The sequence below is a fragment of the Lagenorhynchus albirostris genome, chromosome 5 (assembly GCF_949774975.1).
Source record: "Lagenorhynchus albirostris chromosome 5, mLagAlb1.1, whole genome shotgun sequence".
NCBI classification, from domain to species: Eukaryota; Metazoa; Chordata; class Mammalia; order Artiodactyla; family Delphinidae; genus Lagenorhynchus; species Lagenorhynchus albirostris.
Window position 1 is genome coordinate 118,516,032 of NC_083099.1, and position 27,642 is coordinate 118,543,673.

The 27,642-nt window shown below is 34.3% G+C and overlaps 1 long non-coding RNA gene across 2 annotated transcripts in view; it reads left to right on the forward strand.

Annotated features, from left to right (window-relative positions):
* LOC132520674 (uncharacterized) overlaps positions 1-14,589 on the forward strand; it is a 206,095-nt gene extending 191,506 nt beyond the window's left edge. The window contains exon 3 of one of the 2 annotated variants that reach the window (XR_009540598.1): positions 14,527-14,589. This is a non-coding gene — a long non-coding RNA (uncharacterized LOC132520674). The remainder of the gene's footprint in view (positions 1-14,526) is intronic. The other variant, XR_009540600.1, reaches the window with a different exon arrangement.
* The last annotated feature ends 13,053 nt before the right edge of the window (positions 14,590-27,642 follow it).

The following is a 27,642-nucleotide window of genomic DNA, read 5'->3' on the forward strand; positions in this document are numbered from 1 at the left end:
TACAAGTAACAGTTTTACCTGTCTGCAACATTTTTAGCTACGCAATTTTATTAATTTTAAACTTGATATGATTTATCTTCTCCAACATTTAATACAGTACTGGAACTGATTAAAAGTCCCATAGAAGGAGAGCATTGATGACATACACATAACATACACATCAGTTTATTTAAGGGCCTTGTAATCTGGTTTGTATACTTCCAGAGGGGATGATCTTGGTACCCAAAATTCTTAAACCAGCCGAAGCCTGAAAGAATCTGCTAATTACTTGTGGGCCAAATCTCTAGATCTGAGAAGGCCCAGATATCCGAAAGCAGCAAAAGAGGCATTTTTTAATTAGTTAGAAAAGACTTATATACTGAAAATTGCAAATATTTAGTTTCTGTGTTTTGGAAAAATAAAAATTGAAATGTATAATTCCATAGTCACTGCAAAAGTAATGGTTAAAAAACTCTAAGCCACTTAAAACACCAGTGTTACCACACACTTAAAAACAACTCTTTTCCCCAATGTGGAAGTGTTATACCAGCAAAGATAACCATACATGTATGAACTTCTTCATGCTCCTCAAGGTTGTATTAGAGATATTAGTCTTAAAGTCATCAACTGAATCAATTCACATAAATTGCTTAGCACCAGACCTATAACTTGAGAGTGCTCAATAAGTATTAATACTTTTCTATAGCTATTAAAGAGTTTTAACATGACTTTTAAGTATATGTATTAACTAGATAAGTAATGATGAAGCCTCATTTTACTTTATGGTCAATATTTTAAGAAATCTTGTTTATTTAAAACTTCTCATTTCAATTAAAATGTTTTTATCGCCTCCCCTCTGATAGAAAGATAATTAATGGTCATAATTTCTTAATGAGTCTTGGTGATCATAAGGGTAAAAATAATAAATGATTTAATTTTTGCATTAATTGTTTGAAGTCAGTTAATTTAAAAAAAGCCTTTGTTCTCCATCTATTCATTCTAATTTTCTAAAGAAACTCAGACAATATTGTCTGAAGACTCCTGAATGTTCTTCGTTTATATAATTTAATAACTGTGTTTTATGGTGTCTTTAAGCATATTTTTGTAGAAAAAATTCTTATTTTTCCTGAAAATAATAATCCCATTAGAAGCCTTCTCTTTTAAAACCCACATGGTCTCAATGGAGTATTTTGACTTCAAGAATATGCAAGTTATTACTTACTATTCTTACTCCCATCTAGGCTTTGCTTTTAAATTTCACATTGTGCTTGACATAGTTTTATATTTTTCTGACTTAAGATTAATTCTGTTAAAAGATAAACTGAGGCATATTAGACATTTTAAGCATTTATTTGAGTAAAAACTGATTTGAATCTGGCAGCACCAAACGGAAAGTGGTTAGAAGCTCTCAGAAGGGCTTTAATGACAGGAAATATGGGATAGACTTTTTACAGAGAAGACAGAGAAGCAAAGCCAGGAAATTATTTGATTGGCTATACCTTAATCAGTTGCCTAATTTGGGAAAGTTTGTTGGCTGTTTGTGATCGGTTGTCCTTAGGTTTCAATTTCTTATCCTTGAGGCATTTCAGGCTTAGGTTTTGGTTTGCTCACAAAGGCTACTAAGGCACTAAAGCCACCTCATCTAATGCCCTTCTTGTGTGATTTGTTTAACAATTTCAATCTACTTTTTATTGTCATGAGCTATTTATGTTTTCTGCTTTTTAATACCATTTGTGCTCATCATCACCACCCCCTCCACCTTGCCAACCACCATCATGCAAGTGTCAAGGAGGAAAATAAACTTTCCTATGCCCTTCTAGGTTCTTCTGGCTGGTCTAAGAATTAAATTAATGTGAGACATAATGTGAGACAGGTTAACAGGGTGAAATAAAAATTAGTTTTGTATGTACGGGAACCTCACAAACATGAGAAGTTCAAAGACAGAAAGGTAAAGTGAGGTATATATGCCATCTTGAGCTAAGGAATGGGATAGGTGCCTGGGCTTCCAAGGATAGGAAGGTCATTCACAGGACAGTAAGAAGAACAGATGTTCAGTAATTAGATGTTTACTCTGCCATATAGGTGAGGCCACTAAGATAAAATTTATCTCTGATGATAACTTTTTCTGGGAAAAATCCCCAATTTAAATTCTTCTCGTTAAGGGAGGGGTAGTAGTTTCTCTTGAGCCAGCAGGTCCTCAACTGCCATTAGTTCAAAATAATCCATGTGTCAAAGTGGTACATCTTGGGGAGATCTGTTCTGAACCCCTACAAAAGTAATACCTATAACCACAACATACCACACTGTTTCTTTTTATTCTTTTCTTTTCTTTTTTTTTTTTTTTTGTGGTACGCGGGCCTCTCACTGTTGTGGCCTCTCCCATTGTGGAGCACAGGCTCCGGACGCCCAGGCTCAGTGGCCATGGCTCACGGGTCCAGCCGCTTTGCGGCAGGTGGGATCTTCCCAGACCGGGACACGAACCCGTGTCCCCTGCATCGTCAGGCGGACTCTCAACCACTGCGCCACCAGGGAAGCCCCACACTGTTTCTTATAGCCTTTTTATTTATGTTTTTTAAAAACTTTCTGGTCTAAACAAATTTGAATCTTTCAAATAATTTGCTTCATGTAGTTTCTTCTCTTAAAGATTCTCAAGGCCCATATCATCAAAGAGGCCCTGTAAAAGAAAGTATTTTTTTCTCACTAAAATTATGAAGAAAATTAAACAAAAGGTAGTATGGGGAAGATAACTTTATCCAGTTTTTGATTTTGTCCCAAGCTTCACATTTCAGCAGTAAAACTTCTGTTTGTATCCTCTGACAACACAAGAAAGGAAAATGTAGATGGAGGGACAGTGAGGGGGAATTCCTAAATGGCAGCAGTTAGTATCGTTTGAAATATAGAAAATGTTCAAGAAGAAAATAAAAAGGAAGCAAAACTGAAACATAAGACAACAGAAGATTTCAAAAATTGTAATTTAGCTCAGAGGTCAGCAAACTGTAGCTGGCAGGCCAAATCCAGGACCTATTTTTGTACATTCTACTTGCTAAGAATGTTTTTTACATTTGTACATGTTTGAAAAAACAAACATATTTTGTATGTGAAAACTGATGAATTAAAACTGTGTTGTCCATAATAAAATTTTATTGGAACACTGCCACATTCTTTAATTTATGTATTGTCTGGACTGTTTTCATACTGCAATAGCAGAGTCAAGCAGTTATAACAAAGACCATATGACATGCAGCACCTAAGGCATTTATTATCTAGCCCTTTAGAAAAGTCTGCTGACCCCTGATTTAGAACATTTCCCCAAGCTAATTTTCCTAGCTGATCAAATCATTGTTTATTGAATAGCATTCTGGGATTTCAAGTCCAAATAAACCAATAAGCAGCTAGTTTGTTCAGATTTTTCCAGGAGCATTTTCTTTAGAATAACACAAGGACAGTGCAAACAACCGTGAAAGCAGTTGCTTTGGTGTATTTGTTACTAAAATAATAAATAAATAAATAAACTGCTTATTTTGAGATAACTCATATACAGTTCTAAGACATAAAACAGAGAGATACCATGTATTATTTACCCAGTTACCACTTGAAAATAATAGTATGAAATCACAACCTAAATATTAACATGAATACACTTAAGGTACAGAATATTTCCATCACCATAAAGGATTCTTCATGTTGCCCTTTTATACCTACACCTGCTTGCCTCCCACTTCCACCCTCACCTTAACCCCTTAACCACTAATCTGTTTTCCATTTCTATAGTTTTATCATTTAAAAGATTTGGAAATGGAATCATAAAGAATGTAAGCTTTGGGGATTGGCCTCTTTCATTCAGCATAATTCTCGGTTGTGGTGTGTGTCAATAGCTTGTTCCTCTTTATTGCTGAGTAGTACCCCATGGTATGGATTTATCAGTTTGTTTGACTACTTATCACTTGAAGAACATCTGGGTTGTTTCCAGTTTCAAGTTATTATGGAAAAAGCTGCTATAAACATTCATGTACAGGTTTTTGCATGAACATAAATTTTCATTTCTTTGGGATAAATGCCCAAGAGGAAAATTGCTGGGTCATGTGGTAAACAAATGTGTAGTTTTTGAAAGAATATGCCAAATAGTTTTTCAGAGTTGCTGCACCATTTTACATTCCCATCAACAATAATATGAATGATCCAATATCCTCACCAACGTTTAGTGTTGTCATTAAATTTTTAGTTTTAGCTCTTCTACTAGAAGTGTAGTAATATCTCATTGTGGTTTTAATTTGCATTTTCCTAATGGCTAATAATGTTCAACATCCTTTAATGTGCTTATTTATCTATATATCTTTTGGATGAAATGTCTCTTCTTTGTTTTGCCAATTTTCTATTTGGATTATTTGATTCTTTTACTGTTGAGTTGTGAGAGTTCTTGATATTTACTAGATACTGGTTCTTTGTCAGATATGTGGTTTGAAAATATTTCCTTTCAATCTGTAACTTGTCTTTTCATACACTTAATTGGACCTTTTATGGAGCAAAAGATTTTAAATTTGATGAGGACCAATCTATCCATTTTTCTTTATGGATTATGATTTTGCTGTCAATTCTAGGAACTCTGCCTAGCTCCAGATCCCAAAGAATGTGTTCTATGTTATTTTCTAGAAGTTTTGTAGTTTTATGTTTACATTTAAGTTAATTTTTTGATTTATTTTTAGTTGTTTCTAATTAATTAAAATAATAAAAAGAATAAAAAAGAATAAATTACTAAATAAAATACATAAATTGAGTTTTAAAATTTTGAGTTAATATAAGATACATATCAAAGTATTCTCTTTCTTTTTTTTTTTTGATTGGTAGATGTTTAATTACTCCAGTATCATTTGTTGAAAAGTTTATCTTTCCTCCATCGAGTTGTTTTTGCATCTTTGTCAAAAATCAATTAGGCATGTATATATGGGTTTATTTCTATATTCCCTGTTCTGTTTCATCGATCGATGTGTCTATTTCTTTGCCAATGCCACACAGTTTTTTTTTTTTGAGCCACACAGTTTTGATTATGATCAAACAGTAATCTAATATTGTATTTATTATTAATATATTATTATGTAGATATATAACCTTATACCTAATGTTAGTATATTAAGTAATATACTATTATATAATGAGTCTTGAAATTGGATAATTCCTACCAATATTTTTTTTTCCAACATTGTTTTAGGTATTCTAGTTCCTTTGCAATTCCATATGAAGTTTGGAATAATATTATCTGTCTCTACAAAAAAATCTTGCTGGAATTTTGATAGGAATTGTGTTAAACCTATATATCAATTTTGGAAGAATTAACATCTCATCTATATTGAGACTTGCAATCTGTGAACATATGTTTCTCCAAATCTCTTAGGTTTCTTTCATCAGCATCTTTATAATCTTCAGCATACAAGTTTTGTACATTTATTTTAGATCTATACCTAAGTATATCATTTTGAGTGATTTTCATTAGTACTGTATTTGTATCTTTCATTTTCTTTTTCCTTTTTTTTAAATATACTTTGTTACCCTAGCTAGGAAAGAACTTACAGCACTAAGTTGAATAAGAATAGTGAGAGTGATTATTGCTTATTGCTGATTTTAGGGAACAGCATTTAGTCTTTCCCATTAAGTGTAATGTTGACTATAGGGTTTTTTGGTAGAAGATCTTTATCAAATTGAGGACATGCCCTTTATTCCTAATTGTAAGATTGTTTTCAATCAGGAATGGAGGCTGGATTTTTTTCAAATTCTTCTTTAATATCCATTCATATTTTCATGTGATTTTTTGTTTCTTTAGCCTGTTAATATGATGGATTATATTGATTTTGGAATATTGAACTAGACTTGCATCCCTGGAATACATCTCAACTGTCGTAGTGTATAATTCCTTTTATATATTGCTGAATTTCATCTGCTAATATTTTTTTTAAGAATTTTTAAGTCCATTTTCTTAAGGGATATTGGTCTATACTTCTTTTTTCTACTGTTTCTGTCTGGGTTTATTATCAAAAAGATATTAGTTTTATAAAATAAATTAGGAATTGTTCCCTTTTCTATTCTCTAAAAAAAATGTATAATTTGCATTAAATCTGTTTAAATATTTGTTAGAATTATTCAATGTAACTGTCTAAGCCTGGAGATTTCTTTTTGAGGGAGTTTTTAAATTATAAAGTCAATTTTTAAAAATAGCTATAGGGCTATTCAAATGATCTAATTTATATTGGGTGAGTTGTGGTAATTTGTGTTTTTGAAGAAATGGTCCATTTTATCTAACTTGTCTAGGTTCTGTGTTTAGTGTTTGTAGCTTTCCATTATTGTTTTTTGTCTGCAAGGGTCTATAGTGACATATCCCGTTTCATTACAGAAATTGGTAATTTGTGCCTTCTCTCTTTTTTATTTGCCAGTCTTGCAGGAGATTTGCCAAGTTATCTTCTGTTATATTTCCCTTATTGGTTTCTAGTTTGATTCCATTTTGTTCAGAAAACACACTCTGTATGATTCCACTTACTTCTAATTTGTGGACATTTGCTTTATGGACCAGGATATGGCCTATCTTGGAATATGTTTTGGGGCACTTGAAAAGAATGTATATTCTGCTATTGTTGGATCGTATGCTGTAAAAATGTCAGTTAGATCCTGTTGGTTGATGATGATGACTCTATATCTGTGCTAATTTTCTGTGTAGTTATTCTATCAATTGTTGAGAGAGGTGCATTGAAGTTTACAACTATAACCATGGATTTGTCTGTTTTTCTTGTCTATTACCAGTTTTCACACTATACAGTTAACAGCTCTTTTGCTTGGTGTATACACATTCAGGGTTGTTATGCCTTCTAGTTGGCCTGTCTTTTTTATTTTTTAATCATTTTATGATGTTTGTCTCTGAGAATTTGCTTTGAAGTCTCTTTTATTTGATATTAATATCACTTTCTTTGATTAATGTTTGCATGATATATGTAGTTTCCATCATTCTACTTTCAACCTGTGTATATTATTGTGTTTGAATTGAGTTCCTTGTAGAGAGCATATAATTGAGACATGATTTTTTTTTTTTTTTTTTTTTTTTTTTTTTTGCATTACGCGGGCGTCTCACAGCTGTGGCCTCTCCCGTTGCGGAGCACAGGCTCCGGACGCGCAGGCTCAGCGGCCATGGCTCACGGGCCTAGCTGCTCCGTGGTATGTGGGATCTTCCTGGACCGGGGCACGAACCCGTGTCCCCTGCATTGGCAGGCAGACTCTCAACCACTGCGCCACCAGGGAAGCCCGAGCCATGATTTTGTTTTTCACTCTACTGTGCAGGTCTCTGCACTTTAATTAGTATATTCAGACAATTTACATTTAATTTAGTTATTGATATGTTATGGTTTAAGTCTGCCATTTTATTCTTTGTTTTCTGTATTTTCTCTCTGTTTTTCATTTCTCCTACCTTGCTGTGGGTTACTTGAACAATTTTTAGAATTTTGACTTACCTAGTATTTTCCAGTGTAGTTTTTTTTTAGTAGTTGCTTTATATATTAAATTATATATACTGATGTCTTCATTTTGCCAATTCAGGTGAAGTATGTAAACTTTACCTCCTTTTTTTGTACCTTTATCCTTATCCATTTATGATATAATTTTCTTAAATATTTCCTCTACATAAATTTAGAACTGCATCAGATAGTGCTAAATTTTTATTTTCACCATCAACCATAATTTAGAGAACTCCAGAGAAGGAAAGTCTATTATTTTTACTCATTTTATCCTACTGAATTCTTTCTTCTTTTCTGAAGTTGTTCCAAGGTTCTTCTTTTATCATTTCCTTTCTGTTTAGACAACTTCCTTAGCCATTCTTTTAGGGTAGGTTTACTGTTGAAAATTATCTTAGTGTCTGTCAGATACTGTTTTGATTTCCCCTTCATTCCTGGAGGATATTTTCCATAGATATCGGATCCTGGGTTAACAGTGCTTTTCTTTCAGCCTTTAAAAATGTTGTGCCCCTTCCTTCTGGCCACCATAGTTTCTGATGAGACACTCACTTGTCAGAATTGTTTTGCCCCTATAGGTAAGGTTATGTTTTTCTCTTGTTGCTCTCAAGATTTTTTTCTTTAGTTTTCAGAAGTTTGACTAAGATGTGTTTTGGTGTGGATTTCTTTGGGTATTTCCTGCTTGTGGTTTGCTTAACTTCTTGAATCTGTATGCCTTCTGCTAAATTTGGAGAGTTTCCAGTCATTATTTCTTTGAGCATGTTTTATAACTTGCCCTTTTTATCCTTTCTTTCTGGGATTCCAGTGGCATAAATATTTTATCTTTTCTTATAGTTCCATAGTTGCATAAGTCTCCATTACCTTATTTTTTTTTAAGCATATTTTCTTTGTGTGGTTCAGTTTGGGTAATTTCTATTGTTCTAGCTTTCAGTTCACTGATTCTTTCCTTTGCCCCCTCCATTTTTTTTTATTAGTTATTGTATTTTCTACTTATAAAATTTCCATCTGGTTATTTTTTATATCTTCTATTTCTTTGCTAAGACTTTTAATTTTTTTAAATTTATTTCAACCATGTTCATAATTACTCATTGAAGCACTTTTGTGATGGCTGCTTTAAAATCTTTGTGAGGTAACTGTGATATCTCTATCATCTTGGTGTTCACATGCATTGATTGTCTTTTTACATTAAGTTTGAGATCTTCTTGCTTCTCTGCATGAAAAATTATTCTCAGTTGAAACCTGGACATTTGGGTATTATGTTATGAGACTCTGGATCTTATTTAAACCTTCTGGTTTAGCTAGCTTCCTCTGACACTAATCCAGCAGGAAAAGGGGGAGTACAGCCTTGTCACTGCCAGGTGTATGTAGATGTACAGGCTTCCCCCTTGTGGCCACCACTGACACCTGACTGGGAGGGCTCCTTGTTACTGCAAGGAAGGGCTCAGAGTTCCTCTTCCCCAGCAGGCCTCCATTGATACCTTCCCGGCTGGGAGGGGTTGGAGTGGTTTGCTACTGCTCCCTTCATGGCCTTTGCTGGTTTACAGGTTGAGGGATAATGGGGTTGTCTTATGACTACTGGGAAGTTTCTAATGTCCTGACTCTCCACTAAGCTGTCTGACACCACTTTAGTGGGAGGAAGAAGCTTGCCTCATTACTTTTGGGTTGGAGTGGGTGTTCAGCTTCGCCATGAAGTTTCCACTGAAGCTGCATTTGGGAAGGAGGGCCCTTGTTATCCCCTGACAAGGACGAAAGAACCAATTTCCTACTCAGACTTTCCTACACTGCCCTGGGGCTGGGGAGAGCAGGTTGGGGCATTTTGTTCTAGCCTAGCAAGGGTGGCACTAGGCTCCCCACTCTGTCTTTGCAGGTATGTGGTGCGTGTTTGTGTGGTGTTGACTGGAGCAAAGTGTTACTGTCCCCGTGTTTTCCATCTTTCTAGCCTGCTGCTTTCCTGGTGTTTGGCTACTTCTTCAGATCCAAGTTTTGGATATATGAGGCAAAATTAAAATGCAGGGAACTCACCACCATGTTGTTCCTTGGGTCCTAGAGTCCCTAATTGGACTGTCTTCTCTCCATCTTTCAGAGTCTCCTTACCTTTGTTTTATATACAATGTCCAGGTTTTTTTCATTGTACTTAGCAGGAAGATTTAGGAAAAACTACATCTACTCCATCTCCCTGGAAGTGAACATCTGCCATGTCCATTTTTTGTTTTTAATTGGCAAGGCAATATATAATTTTCAAATTAGGTTCTTTAAGTAATCAAACAGAACTATGAAAAGCTTATAATTGTATTTTGTATTAAAAAGAGAAAATTTAAAATAGCAAAATGACAGAAAGCGTCTCTATCTGTAAGCTATTTTTTATATCCATTTTACTTCCACTTTCTAATTCCTATCACTTTGTTTCTTGACTAGCAATAAATGCTCGTTTAGGACCTACAACCCTTCTCTTTAGATGTGAGCTTTTCTCACTTAAAAGTTCTTACTGAATGAGTCCCACATGGGGGCATATCCATTTGATTCATTGCTGTTCCCCTATGTCTACCAGAAGGCCTGGCCACATACTACTACTTAATAATATCTACTGAATAAGTAAATGAGAACTCAAAATTTAATTTTTTTCTTTCTGTGAGAGCTTATCTACTTTCCTCTTACTGTGCTGAAGCATGGGGCATATGTGTGTGCCATGCTCAATTCTCCACCAAGCACTCTAAGGCTTAAGACATTAGCAAAATTTGTCCAGAATTTTGCAATCAAGAAAAAAGCATTTTTAATTTCAGTACATATGTAAGTTTTGTTTTATGGTTTACAATTGTTTGTATTCTGAATTACAAATGGAGAGGACACCAGGATGTTTCCCACGCATGTGTGTGTACACATTCACTCCTACCATTCCTCAAGAAAGCGACCCAAGGACCATGACTCAAAAAAGACTGTAGACCTTTTCCAGGATATTTCCTTGGTCCCTGATTTTTTTTTTGATGGTTTTCTTTTATTAAGCAAGTCATGGTTTGATTATTTTTTTGAATTTTTGTCAGGTATTGTGCAGTGTGTGTGTGTGTGTGTGTGTGTGTGTGTGTGTGTCTATACATGGAGGAGGGATAACATTAGTCCATAATTTTGTAAGGCACTGAATATAATTGAAAAACTTTTGGTAACATAGTTATAAAGATTCCCTCATTGTTGAAAAATTGAAACATTTTTAAATGCAGATAGGAGAACATGATTCTTTTTAGTACTACTGAGTATATTTGGCTTAAATACTTATAAGACTTGCTTTACCGCTTGGCTTTAGATTCTGCTTAAGGAAATGGTGAAAGATTTAACTCACTGTACTTTTGTTAGAAGGTATGGAAATGTTTGTCCACTGGAACTTTCGTCGTCTGCTAGAATGGCAATTCATTCAGCAGAGGGAACCATTTCATTTTAATGCCTAAGAGCTGTTGATATATTTCCTGCATCTTTCAAAGGCATCTTTCATGCCACACAGGAAAACTGTAGCTTGTGAAGGAACAGAAAGATCACTTCTTACATGAGTCAATCTCAGCAAAGTTGCACAGCAGCTGTGCTAGGTACTGATGAGGATTACCACAGGACCCAGTTGCAGGGGTTTGTGTGGTTGAGGAGACAGCTGGCTCCCTCAGGGGACCACTTTGAAGGAGATTGCAGCAATAATGCATCCCCACTGTTGCTAGTGGATATTGTGGCCATGTAGTACAAAACTGGTGCCAGATAAAATCAGAAAGTAATAAAAAGCAAGACGAAACTCAGAGATTTTAAATCTTAATGTGAGGGACTAAAACAAATGTCCTGGGCTTGTTGCATTCACTCATAAGGAAAAGGAGACAGAGGAAGAGATGCCTTTAAACTCAGAAAACTTACAGAGACTTCAATCTTTTCATTTGAGAACCATTTGGGTGTGTTGTGAAATAAAGTTGCAGAGTAGGCATGTTCAGACCTTTATTTGCTACATTTAGTAGGAAAGATTCTCCGCCCCCCCCTCCCCCTTTAACTACAAGAAGCCAGAGTTTTCCGTGCAAACTGAAGCAGGCATTGCAAGAATCAGATTCACTTTGGACGACTCTTCACATTCCAAGTCATCATTGCATTAGGCAGCACAATTCCATCTCTGGTTGATGGGCAGAAAAAGTGGGCAGCTTGCCAGGTAGACGTTTCCATGACTCCCAGCCCCCAAAGGTGATGCGTTTTTCAGCTAATTCAATGAAGAGTGGGCTGAACTTTGGGTCTAAACGAGACAATAGCTGCCTTCGCAGTATCAGCAGAATGGGTGATGGGAACGCACTCTACATTTGGCAGAGAATCATGTGACCTTACGACTGAGATTTTGTGATGGTGCCAACGGAGACTTGGAAAGCAGCAACCGTCCTGACTTTTTTCTTCTTTTTTAGCATGGCTCAGAAAATGGTGGATCTTAGTACTTGACTTTAGCCAGACTCAGCAAGAGACTGAGCTTTGCAGCACAACTTCGCCTTTATTCTGGGTTTTTGGCAGGCCACCAGGAGGCTGTCCCTTTCACGCCTGATAAATTCTGCTGCTTATCTCTAAATAGGGGGGAAAAAAAAGAAAGAACATATAAACAGAATATTGAGGCATAACAAGTGAATCCTAAAATTGTATGTGCTTTTTGTTTTTTGCTTTTTCTTACTGCTGATTTTTTTTTTAATGTTAATACCCTTTCTGCTTGCTGAAGAATCCAAGTAGTTTTGTTTTGTTGTTGTTGTTGTTGTTTTATAATGAACAGGCATTTGAACTGGGCAAACAGGACGACAGCAGCAGTGAGCATGAGATCATTGCTGCAGTGTAGCAAATTGGCACCCTGCCTTCTCACCCTTTTGGTTCAGGAGACAAACGTGTGCAATCCTCATTTCTAAAGTCAGCACAGCCTGGAAGGATTCCTGGTCTCTCCCACCTTCTACCATTCTGCTGCCAGGGACGGCAAGGATTGGTGCAGCTTCTGCGCAGTGCTTTGTGCCTGGAATACCGAGAAGGAAGAAAAAGAAGACAAGCACCCTTGTCCTTTTTTCCAAGAAATAACAGGATCCATGAAGAAAAAAAAATCTGAGTTTGTCTTACTCCATGCAACAGTGCTGAAAAAAAAAAAAAAGAGAGAGAGAGAGACGCTACTGCTCAAAAACAAAAACAAACAAACAAAAATCCAAACCAAAACAAACCAAAAAAAAAAAAAAAGCAAACATTGGCTTGTATAACTACAGAGACATCGCGCTTTGTAAAGCAGCTTTGTAAGGCAGCATAAGCAAATGAGCCTTCTTTATATGTATATTTCAAAAATATGGCATAATAAGCAATATATTGCACTTGGTGAAATCGCACCTTTCATATCAGGTATAACTTTTTTTGTTGTTTCTTTTTAAGTCTACTGTTATATAAAAGGGGATACTTGAACTTTCAGTTTACTCTTTTATAGCTCATCACCCACCTTACTCTTATTAACTTTTTCCTTTTGCTCTCTTGCTCTAATCCTGACTAGAATAGAAACTTTAGTAAAAATAGAAAAATCTCTATGAAAAAGACGATACCTGTTTTTATTTTTGTTATACATAGAAGTTTTGAAAAAACATTAACATGTTATCTGTGCTTTTTGTGTACAGTATTAGTTTTTGCTGTCTAAGAAGAGTGAGTGTTTAGCCCTAGTTGGTAAAGAAACTAAATCTTTCATGTGCTGTGACTCATAATTTGAAATGTGAGAGAAGAAACTTTTTGAACTTCTAGAAAAGGGTTGTATTAGAATATGTATTAAACTTCTCTGATAACTGAAATTTAGTTTAGGGGAAGTTATATTTAAATTACTCACCAGGATTTCGGTATACCAGAAAAAGGGATGAAAAGATCATTTTCTCAGTTGCTAAGTAGAAAAAAGCTTTTTCCACAATAATACTGACTTTTAAAATATATTTTAAAGAAGAATTTGTCTTACAGCTGTTACTGAGAGCGTTGGAAAAATCCATTAAGTATTTTAGTGGAGAAAGTACATATAAACTTATATGTTTAAAGCAATGTTTTGGCTTAGCAGATAAATGCATTGCATTCTAATTATTTTGTCTGTTTGTAGAAGTAAATTGCTAAGCAGTTTAAGAATTTTATTATAAAAACCCAGTTTTGCCTGGTTCAGTGGGAAAGGATTAACTGATGTATTGCACCTATTTTAATTTTTATTAAAACTGTTTCTAAACACGTTTAAAAATTGTTAAAGAGAGAAAATGCTTCTGAAATATACAGCTTATATAAATAAAGACTATAATTTGCATGTTAAGAATTGATACTATATTTTCCATGAAAAGAATAAACTTTAAGCAAACTGTTGTGCTTTAAAATCGTATTTTATTATAATAAAAATATATAGGGTATACAGTGAAAAATACTATAGAACCGATGAATTCTACCTTCTTATTTGTTATTCTACAAAGAATTGTGGGAAATTACAAATACCCTATATACTGATAACATTCAAGTAAAACGTTTTATTAAGTTTATTGGTGATTGTTCACTAATTATTTAAAAAGTAGCTCTTGTTCCTTTATGCTGCCTCAGCTAATGGAACATCAACTTTCACAGGCTTAATTAACATTTATAAACCTGTTTTCATGTTTCAAGATCCTTTAGTTGAAAAACATTATTTTAAATGTTATTTTTAGGAGCCATTAATCTCTACACTCTTAATTATCTTATTAAGCTCCATGCCAAATCCAAATCTCTTTTCAGCTTTCACTAGTTCATTGTGCAAAACCTAGTCCCTTCTTTAACAGCCATGCCTCCTTTCACTTTCAAAACTGTTACTGTGAAAACAACACCAACCAAAATGAACGCATAAATGCAAACTATGAAACCATATTATATGTCATATGAGTAGCCTTGGGTGGGGCTCCATGAGTCTTCCAAGCCTTTAAAAAAAATACATTAAAAGGTTTTGCCCATTTTGATATTGTGTTTTCTTCTCGATCGTCTACCTTCATTCCCACCATCCACCCAGATGCTCCTCCTAAACAGCAGTTGTCTGATATTTCTCCCTTTGTGGTTGTTTTAGGGAAAAACTTAAAATGGATATGAGAAGTGAAGAAAGTGATCATAGGAGAAAATCATCTCAGGTAAAAATAAAAAGCAAAAGAGCAATTAATGTTTAAATCTTTTAAAGAAAAAATAATTTTGACTGTGTTTAGTTATAAGAATTTGTTTCATACTCTTTATGGATCTAGCTGTTGGAACTGTCACTGATGGTTTAAGGATTTATAATATTACCTACTTTTGTGAAAAATTTTTCTCTCAGTTTGTGATCAATGTACAGTTCGGTTCCCTCTGAATATAGATCTATATATCCATTCCTATAACATAGGTGAAATACAGTTGAATAGAAAGTAATTTAGGAAAAAGAAAAATTATATTTTGTCATTTGTCATACTATAAAAAAGGAAGTGAAATCTAGGGAAAGAGAATAAAGTCATGCTTTTTCTTTTTTATGATCTAATAAGAGAATGAAACCAAAATATACATTCTTATAGTTAAGATGAAATGCAGAACAAATATTGCCTTTTATTTCATGTCTAAATTTATGAATATATGTTGAAATATTTTTACTACATTTGAATTCATGATTATTGACTTTTTTTACTGTAGTTTTTAATAAGTATGGGAATAGTTAGAAAACATAATAGTAAAAATTATATAGACCACATTATCTATAGTTTATAAAAAACATTTTATTTATTTCAAAACATGCAAAAACACTAATTAATTTTTATGTAGTAATATTAGTTTTCACAATGAAGATATAATTAAAAATGCTAAATATTGTGGATATGTGTGAAACGATTAATAATGTACAACTTTTAATTTTGTTGCCCCTGAGCCTGGAATCTTAAAAAACGTGTACGTGACTGGTTTTATGTTTACTCTTTGTGTGTTTGCTTATTGTCTGGTGGTTTAAAATTTTTTTTTTAATAACAATTTATTTTGCCCAACCTGTTGACCAGATGAGAGTTGTATGCAGCCATATAGTATGTTTTGAGTATATATTTTTTGAACAATAAGTTTAAATATATTGTGTTTAAGAAACAAGATATCCTCTTTTAGGCAATAGACCTGGAGTTTAAATGTTAGCGCGTGGTGGTAGTAATAATGCTATTAATGTGTCATTAATTTTTGTTTTCTGATATTAATTTCTCCAAATATTGTTCATTTCAGTATTATTCCAACTACAGACACATATGTATATTTAAGAATTTAAATAACTTCCTGTGTTCTTTGCCTAATCAATAAAATCTTACTTGTTTTATGAGAAAGTTATATTACCAATTCCTTGAAACCACTAACTGAGGTTTTATAAGAGTTAAAACAAGCAGTCTAACTCTTACACAATTAGCTTAATAGTTAATTTGGTCTTAATTATAGGCTTATAATACTATATTCATGCCTCAAAATTACGTAATTCATACATGCATGTATGGATTCTTTTTTATTTTCTTTTAAAATTCATCATTAATTAGAATAGTCTAATTCCAAAATATTCAACCTGAAAACAAAAGTAATCTGTGAAAACTCTTTCACTATACTATTTTTAAAATTCTCATGTATATAACCTGTATTTAGTGTAGAATATTTATGAAGCCCTTTAAGTGGGAATATGCATACTTAGAGAATTTCAGCATTTAAATACTTATGCTAAGGGATTGATATTATTATTTTGGTCTCCTAACTTCATCATACATTTACAACAAATTCTGCATTATGAGGGAGCCCATGTGAGACGTTGCCCATTGGCATAAACCCGTAGATCCGATCTTGTGGTGAAGTGGACCGCACAAGCTCGCTTCTATGGGTCTGTGTCAGTGTGGTAATCTGACAAAATGCTGTACACAATGCAGTTAAATAATATTTCAATCAAACTCCTGTTAAACTCTAGTTGTTTACTTTTGAAGTGACTATATTTTCCTTTGGTTTTCATGTATATATATAGATATATATATAAATCCTCACCTGTCTTATGAGGCAGGCTTCAGTTGTTGACCACTTGGAAGGGCTCATAGCACAGCCATTGAAGTTTAAATCCAAGTATATTAAATTGCTTAAGAAATTTGAATTTTTTATAGCAAGGTTTGCACCAAGCTCTGAATAGATCCTGTTCAGAAACTTCTGTTCACATTCCAGTGGTTAGTGCAATTCATCAACTTTAATAAGAAAATTAAAGGCTATAACTGGATTTTGTGTCCCTATTGAGCCTAGTTCTCTTTATAAATGAAGCTGAATGATACTGACTTTTAATATTATTAATTGCTGGTGGAATTACTCCATGAGAGATGTCAGAAGACATTTTATATGACCTATGCTGGAAACCCAAGAGGTTAGGGTAGTCCTAGTAGATACATATTAAGTTTATTGGTAAAATGTTAGAATATTATATCTACATCCTTGCCAAGTCCTTAGGTATATGGCTGCCATATTTGGAGGAGCTGACTGAAGATATGATAAGGAGTTTGAAGCAACATTGGAAGCTGTGTGCATCCGGGTTGAGGTAGTAGGTTGTATGGTTTAGAGTTACACCCTGGGAGTTAACTGTACAACCTTCTAGCTTTCCTTGGAGCACACTTGAGCCATCGAGGAATTCTTCATCATTTTAATCTAATCGAGCTAATTTCTGTGCAAGAAGGTTATGTGTCATGAGTATTTTAGATAATTAAAATTATCCTTTGTCCGTAAATATTAGATTATTATATTTGCATCTGCTTATAAACTCTGGCAAGATGGTATTTCTGATAGGTTGTTACTCTATGATTAAACATTTTTAAGAATTGGTGAGTAGTGACAAACTGCATTTATATTGCAGCTTTCATCATCCATAGATTCACAAAATTTGGCACTTAATTTTGCAAACTTGTCATTGGTCTTTCTATTTTTATTGGCTACTTAGACACTACAGTTAAAAAAAGAAGTCTGCTAGTGTCAATGACTTTCACAGCACATTGTCTGAGTCTTTCTTATGACACATCACTTTCTCCCTTATGTTATGGCTATCTATGTGCTTGTTTATTTTTTTTCCATACTAGACTGTAAGCCCCTTGAGGGCAAAGTCCATGCCTTATTTTTCATTGTATCCCCTGCAACGCCTTACACATAATAAGATCTATTTATTTATTGGATGAATGAATGGAGATCTCACCCTGTGATGAGTTTCTATGGAATATTTGAACGAATTACAACAGTGGTCATAAATCTGAGTCTTTTTTAATTTGTCCTAAAACTTACCTAAATTTAATTCACAGAATGCTGTGCAACAGCAACATACTTGACTTGTTTTTTGACTGTGTTGAGTATGTCTACTCGTCATAGACATATGATTTAATTTCAGACTGCTTTTTCTCTAGAATAAAAATAATGGACCAAGTTCATTTTTATTAATAAGTTCATTACAGTTTATAATCTTACATTTTGATTATGTAGATTTCTTTTGACTTTTTAAAGTCCTTGATTTCCAGATGAATGATTTTCCTTTCAGCATGTCTTATAAATCAGCTTTTTGTATACTGTATACTTTCCTTATCTTTTACTTTTAATTTTTCTACAGCTATATCTGTTGAGTAAAACAGGAACAACTAAACCAGAAACGTATTAAGAAATTAATAACAAATAAGTATATGAAGTATAATTTGAGGATTACATTTTTGCTTGCAGGAAAGGCACCTACAATATTCTGTCTGTACAAAGCAAATTGGTCTCTTTGGAGTCCATTAGCTTCGTGCCAACTTTAATGGCAGTGAATGGTGTAATTTATATAGATTGTTTTTCAGTCACAGAATTAAATAGCTGTAGATATTATACCTTATTTAAACTCCCAGCATGAAACATTGAATACATAAGAAAAGGTTTTTAGATACAATTATATGTTAAGAACTATAAGATCCTGGCTATGTGGTGATGAGATTTCTATAGAACACTCTGGCATCCAGATGTCTCAGAATCTAGAATTTACCAACAATGGCAGTGAAGAAGGAACTTTCGAATTACCAAGGGGAAGAACACATGAGCCTTAGAAGGCTTGAATACCAGTGAGTTCAAGCAAAATTATTTGACTGCTATGCAGAAGTTAGAAACTAGTAGTCTCTGAGAAAGAAAAGTCTTTTCAAGGACTAATCAAGAGATAATGAACAAGGGTCAGGTGACATAGACAAGAGAGTGAGAAAAAGAGGGTTAGAAGAAACAGACAACTGAGTGGTAAACAATTACATCTTGTAAATAGTTTAGCCCTTGAGAGCCTAGTTTCCCTTGCATGTGTATGTGTGCATGTGTGTATCCCAATACTCTGTGTACAGATTTGGAGACCAAGTCATGTACACATTGAGGTCCGAAAAAAATACTATTTCCAATAAATGCCTGTTTCCATACAGTGCAATAGAGTTAAATATATCGCAGAAGTCAACTATGATGTGCAGTTTAAGGATAATTTTATAAAAATACTATGACAGATGTATAGAATATCTAAAGTGAACTGGTATAAAAGAGTACCTGAAAAGTGACAAAGATGTAGCTATGATCCACTGTGTTAGTCTTGCAGAAATCATAACTCTGAAGGGCAGAGGATAAAATTAGCCTCAATGAAGAAAATAAAGAGAATACTATGTGGGAGAATTATGCTTTCACTAGTGATTAATAGTAAATTTTGCTCTTCCAGGTCCTTTATTTATGTGAAAAAAATGGCAAATGACAAATATATAAACTGACAAGATTATTTTTAAAGAAGCTAAGTTTCAGGACCACTGCTGGTGTCTATATCTAGAAATAGTTAAATTATGACTAAGAAACCATGGAGAAACTTTGTACATTTAGAAAGTTAGCATTCAACTGGAGAGCAACTATGTAGATGGAATAATTCCTTTAAGAATTTTAAGCAGTCAAGTTTTACTCTGTTCCAAGGTTTCCACATTTGGTAACAAAGGAAGTGTGAAAATTCAGGAAACAAACATCAGCAAATCATATTTTACTTAACTAATATCTCTTTTGGTATTTTGGGACACTAAACTTAGGTTCATAGTGGCTGATTGACCTTACATGCTTTGTGGAATGAGGCAGGAAGGAGTGAGAGTAGGAAGGAAAGAGGGAGAAAGGAAGGAAAAGAAGGAAAGGAAAGGAAAGGAAAACAAACTGCAAAGCAATTGATTGGACCTTACCAGAAAAGTCTAACTTAGTTCATAATAATAGCTCATAATATTATGAACTAAATTGGCCAAAGTAACTATGAGGGAATCAGATAAATCGCTTGGCAATTGGACTGAGTCTTCTTGAAAACAATCCAGCAGTTCATGAACTATGTTATTAGAATAAATGAGTCACTTTCTGTAAATAATCATTTTGTTTCTCTTATTCCCTATTACCAAACGCTGACTCATGAGCCTAGGTGATTCCCCAAATGATGTGATTCAGGATTCTGCTCCCCTGAGCATTATTTCACACCCGTATCTAGTTTCTCTTCTCAGAATATAGGAATAACTCTTGAGGCCACTGATGTTGGCTATACCCACAACAGCCCCCTAAAAGACCCCTAGGGAACACCCGTGAAAATCATTAAGTGAAGATTCTGACATAATCAAAAGAGCATTTATCTATCACTTGCTTACCAATTCCTGTCATCCACTACTACTTCCAAGCAAACCTGCTACCAGTTGATATCATGTTCTTCAAGATCCATGTATATCACCTCTTCATCCACAAAGCTTTTTCTCTTTCTCTAAAAGGGAATTTCTCCATTTTAAATCCTCCTAGCCCTTGCAGCTTTTATTCCCACAGGGTTTTCTCTAACTTCCAATAGTAGTGAATCCAAATGCCCCAAGGGAATGTGACCTGTGACTGACCTTTGTACCTCCTGCAGTATACATATAGTTTTTAACTATTGGATTGAGTTGAACTTTAAATCATTTATAGGCAATCGAACTTACACACATCTTAAACTATGCTTCAGCAGTAAAATCCTGTGTTATTCAAGACATTTCTATACTCTCCAGAATATATCATTATGGGATGAGGAGGGGTTTTTTTGTTTGTTTGTTTTTAACCCTGTCTTGATTAACAGACCAGCCTTGATTAAGCCTGTCATATGCCATTGAAGCTTATTTATGAAACTAACTAATCTCTATTATTTTTAATAAATCTAAGCCCCTTACATACAGAAATATGTATTTTCGAAACTCACAACTCTTACCATAGTGCTCAGCTTATAGGGTGAATTGAAGAACTCTCTGGTGAATAAATAGAATTTTTTTAGTGAAATAAAAACATTATGTGATACAGTGGAATAATTTTATATTTAAGTGGACTTCTTCCAACTTTTAAAATTTGGTATTTAAGAGAAATTAGGAACATCACTTTTAACTATTATGAAATCTGTTTGATGGTGGTTCTTAATTTTTAAGTTGGCGTTGTCTGTGTGTGCCTTCATTTGTAACCTCACTCTAGGCTATGCAGAATGTGTGAGTTAAATAAACTACCAATGTTTCTTCCCCACACCTATCTGATCCCTCTTAAATCCCAACTTTGTTACTTTTCACTGTGAACTCTTGGAGCACCTACTTGACTCCAATCATACTCAGCCTTGCATTTCCCCTTACTTTTTATATGTTTAGATAGCAAGTAATAAAGTTAGATTGTAAGCCGTATAGTTCATGTATACTTTTACGTAGTAGGCACTTAAGTAGTACTTGATGGAAAGTAAAAATAAAATCTAGAATTATAAATGGTAAGAACCTTAGAAATCAATTGGCCCACTTTCCAGGTGACCAAACTGAGTCCCAGAATGTTTAATGATTTTGCAGGGGTCAATCCACTAGCTATGGACATAGCCCAGATTTCTATCCAGGCCAGTGATCTATCCAAGAAAACATATTTTATGTTTGCTATCGATGGATTTTTGAGTAGTAATTTTTGAGTAATTAATCTTAATTAATTAACTGATTGAAATGAGATAAGGTTTTACTACTGAAAGACTACAAATAACACTATCTTCAGATAAAAATATGATAAGTATATAATTAATATTATTTAAAATCAACTCCATATCCATTTAATTCTTTCTTTTCAAGTACCAGTGCACTCTTATTCTTCTAGGCATAGAGAGGAATTTACCCTCCAGCTCCACTGTGATACTTCTCCTCCTTCCAGAATCATTCTTTCCTTCCAGAATCATCCTCTTCCAGACAGGAATTTACCCTCCAGTTCCACTGTGATACTTCTTCTCCTTCCAGAATCATTCTCTAGAAGTATGGCCTAGCAGTTCGTGGTATATCTTAAGTGAAAAGGGAAGAACTATGAATTGGTTAACCTCTTAGCATTGTGTCGCTTAGGAGAATGGATATTAATATGAAATGGTAGCCATAACTAAGTCTAGCTTTAGAGCTCAATTACCTATGCCCCCCATGAGATATGCAAGGTAACATGTTGTAAAACACCTTACCAGGGGTCATGAACTTAAATAACTTCGGAGTCTAGGCTGTGTAATAAGCCAGACTTAAAGACAAGAGGAAGTGAATGAGGACTGTGGTAGACCAAAGAAACCACGCTTACTTTCAAGATATTCCAAAATGACTTCAGCAGTCACTCTAAATTTGGCCCCCAGAGTCAGCCAGTTCTCCATCTTTGGTATGAAGGTATCACACAGTAAAGCAAAATTGCAGTAAAACTGTTTTTTTTCTGATGAGCCTAACCACATCTTCTCTTCTGGTTGAACTAGATAATTTGGAGTATCTTTGATACTTTCAGGTAATTCTAAGGAGTATAAAGAAAGGTAAATTATGGCACACTTACATGCTTATGCTGTTATTTCAAATAAACATGTATGATTCATGATAGTCTAAATATTTCCTTGAATGTAATTGACTAATGAAAAATATTCATTGGTCAAGCAACAACTACCAATTACAATATTATTTTGATGCTATTTTAATGAACAAAATGTAGTAGTAGAAATTGTAGTAGTCTTAGTAGTAGTATGTAGACTTTCATTTGCATCTAAATCTAGATGTACAAAGCAATGAAATTCTTATACTTCTTATTTCTCAACTAATTAATGTTATAGATAAATGGGTAGATAGCATTTTCAAGTCAGAAAAGAATCAAAAAGTTAAATAGAGTGAACACAATTAAAGTTGAGTGTTCTTGTCTCCATATAAAGTCTTAGACACTCAGGCAACTGGGTAGACTTCAAGAGTAAAGTAATAATATTGCTGTTAGTTATATTTTGTGTTATAATTAAAAGACCAGTTATGCATAAATCTGGAATTAGATCAGGTTCCTGTTCATAAGTTTTTCAATATAATTTAATCCAATGAAAAATTTGGCAAATAGAAATGACACAATCATTTGTGAGTTTGAAAATGCTGAGTTTATAGTAATAAAGAAAACATGTGTTTGCAATTTTGCTATGCGTAGTAGAAGCCTTCTTATTTAATACAATTGGGATCAGTAGTTGAGTAAATTCACAAAGACTTTTAAAGAAACAGTTCTTAAAATTAATACATGCATACGGTACATATTTTGTTTAAATTTTAAAACTTGATTATACGTTTATTTGCCAGTATTTTTAATTTGGCAAATAAAAATGATACAATCAATTGTGAAAATGCTGAGTTTATAGTAATGAAGAAGGCATGTGTTTGCAGTTTTGCTCTGTGTAGTAGAAGCCTTCCTATTTAATACAATGGGGATCAGTAGTTGAGTAAATTCACAAAGACTTAACAAAACAGTTCTTAAAATTAATACACGCATACTGTGCATATTTTGTTTAAATTTTAAAACTTGATTATATGCTTATTTGCCAGTATTTGCCAGTATGTTTATGTAAGCCAAGACCTGTTTCTGAGTTTGGGTTGCTGATTATAGATTTTAGTCACCTTTCCTTTCTGTAAATCCCATAATGCATCATTTTTGATTTCTAATTTTGATTGCTTATATGTCTTTAAGTGCAAATCTAATACAAAGAAATCTGAAAGGAGATTCCTATTTTTCTCTATGATTTTTTTCTAATGTTGTCTTACCTACATTTTATACTATAATAATTTTTAAAGTGACAATTTTATTGTCTTTCCAAAATTTTCAGGTTTAGAACACCTCTCATTCTTTTACACTCATATTTAAATTGGTTTAGATAATATTTAATTAAATTATACAATTTTATATTAAGCCAACGGACATAAACTGGTTTGGGAACAAACAAAACTGATTGCCAGCAAGCATACACATCTCTTGGTGGGATTAAAAATACTTGGGTGTTCTAGAACTTTCTGAGGTGATGGAAATGTTCTCTGCACTGTCCAAAACAATAGCCACTAGCCATATGTGGTTACTGTGACTGAAGAACTGAATTTTAAATTTAGTTAATTAAAATTTAAATAGCTACATGTGGCTAGTAGCTAGTATATTGGACAGTACAGCTCTAGAAAGTACTTTACTTGCTTTTAGCATGCTGATGGCATCTGTAGAAAATGTCAGATAATCTGTAAAGTGGTGAATGGTTAAGAGTACTTTCTCTGTAGTTGAATTAAGATTTAGGGGAAGAATGGCTTGGGAAACTCAAACTGGTTTGGAATTCATTTTTGTTTTGTTTTTAATTTGTTTGTTTATTTTGATCCTATTTGAGTATAGATTTAGTTCGATGGAATTTTAAAACTTTATTCAAAAAAAGCAGCCAAAACATTAGAAACTACAGAGGTTTGCAGTTTTTTTCTGAAGCATTCGATCAACACAAACCTAATTAGAAAGTAAAGACATTACTTCTCACATTGCCCTGCCATCCCCCCAGAAAAGTGTTCTTAATTTAGGATCCTAGATCCATAAGGAGCCATGGAATAAACTTGTTCAGTCTCTGTGCCCTTTGAAAATATTTATAATGCTTTAAAGGTATGCGGATGTGTTTATTTTACTGAGGAAAAAGTCCTAGCTCTTGTCAGATTATCATGGGAGTCCATGATTTCCTGAAAAAGTTAAGAATAACTTTGGTTATTTGTTTAATACTTTTTAAGGTGCCAGAAGTTGATTAATTAGTACATTCTAATAGAATTGTAAGACTTCTCTTACAAATATTGTAAATCTATCTACCTATCCATCCATATATATGTTTCAAATTATATAGTTTATATATGTTATTAATATTGAAATTTTAATTAAACTTTGTACATATATAATTTATATGTAATTTAATTAATACTATATGTATAATTTAATTAATTAGCTAAACCTCTGGAATGTGGTTGAAAAAAGAGAGAGAATAGCTTCATTTCTTGGAAAGATTCAATAAAATTGAATAGCTAAAATCCCTGTCATATTAAATTTGAAATTTCAACTGTAAATTATTACAAAAAATCATAAAAATGTAGATTGAACCATCTCTGTTTCTTGTATCAGTACCTTTACGTGTTCTTGCTTAAGAATGGACTGGGTCCACTGAAATGGCACACCATGGGTACAATTTATGAAACCTGAAAACACCATTGCCAGTCCCATACTCAATGAAAGGACTTGTCTCACATGAAAATATTGGAAAAATTAGAAAATTATACTTTATATATATTTTTTAGAGAAGATGTTGGGGGTAGGAGTTTATTAATTTATTTTTGCTGTGTTGGGTCTTCATTTCTGTGCAAGGGCTTTCTCGAGTTGTGGCAAGTGGGGGCCACTCTTCATCGCGGTGCGCGGGCCTCTCACTGTCGCGGCCTCTTTTGTTGCGGAGCACAGGCTCCAGACGTGCAGGCTCAGTAGTTGTGGCTCACGGGCCTAGTTGCTCTGTGGCATATGGAATCCTCCCAGACCAGGGCTCAAACCCGTGTCCCCTGCATTAGCAGGCAGATTCTCAACCACTGTGCCACCAGGGAAGCCCTATACTTTATATGTTTTAAGAAAAATTAGGATATTTATGTTTTAATGTATATTTGTGCTTCCCTTTCTATTATTTTTGTTTAATACGTTAACTACTGAGCCCAAACCCATCAAGTAGGATGGCCTCTACTCTAATAGTATCAGTCCTCTTTTAAAAGTGAGAAAAGCCACAGTCAGGTTTATATAGTTCCCTACAATCACATAAATGGTAAATCCTAGCACTGGAACAAATGTGTCTTACATCAGAGGGGTTCATTTGAACTGTTTTGCTATAACGCTTCCAGTGACAGAGGCTTAGCAATTCGGGAACAGTTGGTCCCCACAGTAAAAGTTTGAAAGTAAGATTTGCTCTACTTAGAATGAAAATACAGCTTCGCTAGTTAGCTGACCAGCCCTTTTTGTGCCTCCAGAGACTTCTTAGACCAGTGTTTCTTTCATTGAACAGCAAAAGTTCAATGGGCTCTTTTCCGTTTCTGATTTTTTAAAACATAGAATAACATGAGGTTGTCGGACCTACCTAAAAATAACAAATATATTTACTTCTAACTGGGAATTTACCAGCTCAGTGTGGTAAACAGTTTATTTAATGATAAAGAGAAACATGGAGCGGCATCTATTACATAAATAATTACTTCTGTTTTTAAAGTCTTCAGAACATAGGAGTACAATAAACCTTACTCACAGGCTACTTGAGAGAGCTTATTGCAATTTGGGACGTATCTAACAGTGTTCCTTACATCGTCTGGGGACTCAGAGCAACCTCCTGTTTCTTTCTACCTCTTCTAATACTATTAGCTTGAAGCTTGTTTATTTTTCCCTGCCTTGCTCTGAGTTTTAAGACCTCTTAGAACAGTGGTTTCTCAACTTCACTGCTTGAAGACCTGCAGTGGGGAGGGGAAAGTGGGGCAAGAGGTGGGTGTAGTTCGAAAAAGTCCTCCGTGTTATTCAGATTTTCCATCTGCGTTGTCACCTATTCCGGAAGACATCCGTTTTGTGATAGTATTTCAGAGGCCTCAGAAAGGTCACTCCTGCTCCAAAATAGCTTGGTCTTTGATTGCACAGTAAGCTTAGAGCACAGTTTTTAGACTGTTCCCCATTCTGCAGTAATAAGGAGATTGAGCTCCAGCCCTGGAGTCTGGCACACCTGAATTTATAACAAGTCTGAGTCAACTACCACTACAAAAGCTGATTTTTCCATCAGTGCCTCGTGACCTTCATCTGTAAAGTGAAAATTATGGCACTAATACTGCAAGGTTTTCGTGAAGATGAAAAGATTATATATATGGCATGTAGCAGGCATGGTGCCTAGTAGATAATAGGAATTGAAAGAAATATAATTATTATGGCCATCATTGTACATATTAAATGGTGCAGGGTACTGTTTATTTATTAAACATCCCACAGATTCAGTGCTGTGGAGTTTACCCTGGTGGAGCCACAGCAAACACTGAGAGGAGGTGGTTTTCTCTGAGTCCTCCCCCTTGATTCCTGAGCACCGTGGCTTTGCCGCCTGGCTTTGCTGATTTGAAGAGGTCACATTTCAGATGGTCTTCTCACTGGCAGATCATGGTAGACAAGAAGTCTCACCTTTTTCTTCTGGGAAAGGAAATAGTCCATCTTCCTATGTCTGAAGTTGTCTTTTCCTTTTTGGCTCATTTTTACTTTGAAAACAGGCAGTTTGTCACTACTGCGATAAGTTGCTTAAGTGCCTTAGTTTTCCCATCTGTAAAATAGGGTTAACAACCCCTTCCTGTAATACTTCTCCAGACTCTTGAGAAAATAAAACTATGTAATGTGAATAAAGAAAAAAATGTAGCATCAGCATTCCCACAAATAGAAAATTAACCATTTAAACTTACCTACAGGAAATTTTGTAGACTTCCAGGGAAGGGGAAGTAGCAAAGTCTTCTTAAGCTATTCATTCCCAGGGAGAAGATGTCTCTCTCAATACCTCTCATTGTCACTGTCTCTTTCTCTGTCTCTGTCTGTCTGTCTCTCTCTTTCTCTCTCTCTCTCCTTCTGTGTCTTCCCTTTTGTCTCTTGTGTTCTGTTTGTATTACTGCTCATGAGTTCCTTTCTCAGATCTAGCCAAGTGCTAAAAGTAAGAATGTTATATTTATGAGCTAAATGAATGAATTATTGATTAATCAAATCAGTTAATGAGAGCAGCTACAGAAATGTAGATTTTAGTTCATAAGAAACTAGAAGGTATTAGCTACAGTGTAATTAATATATTAATAGTTGGTTAATCTTCGTGATCATCTTGGACAGGTGATGCCATAGGAAGCTAAGT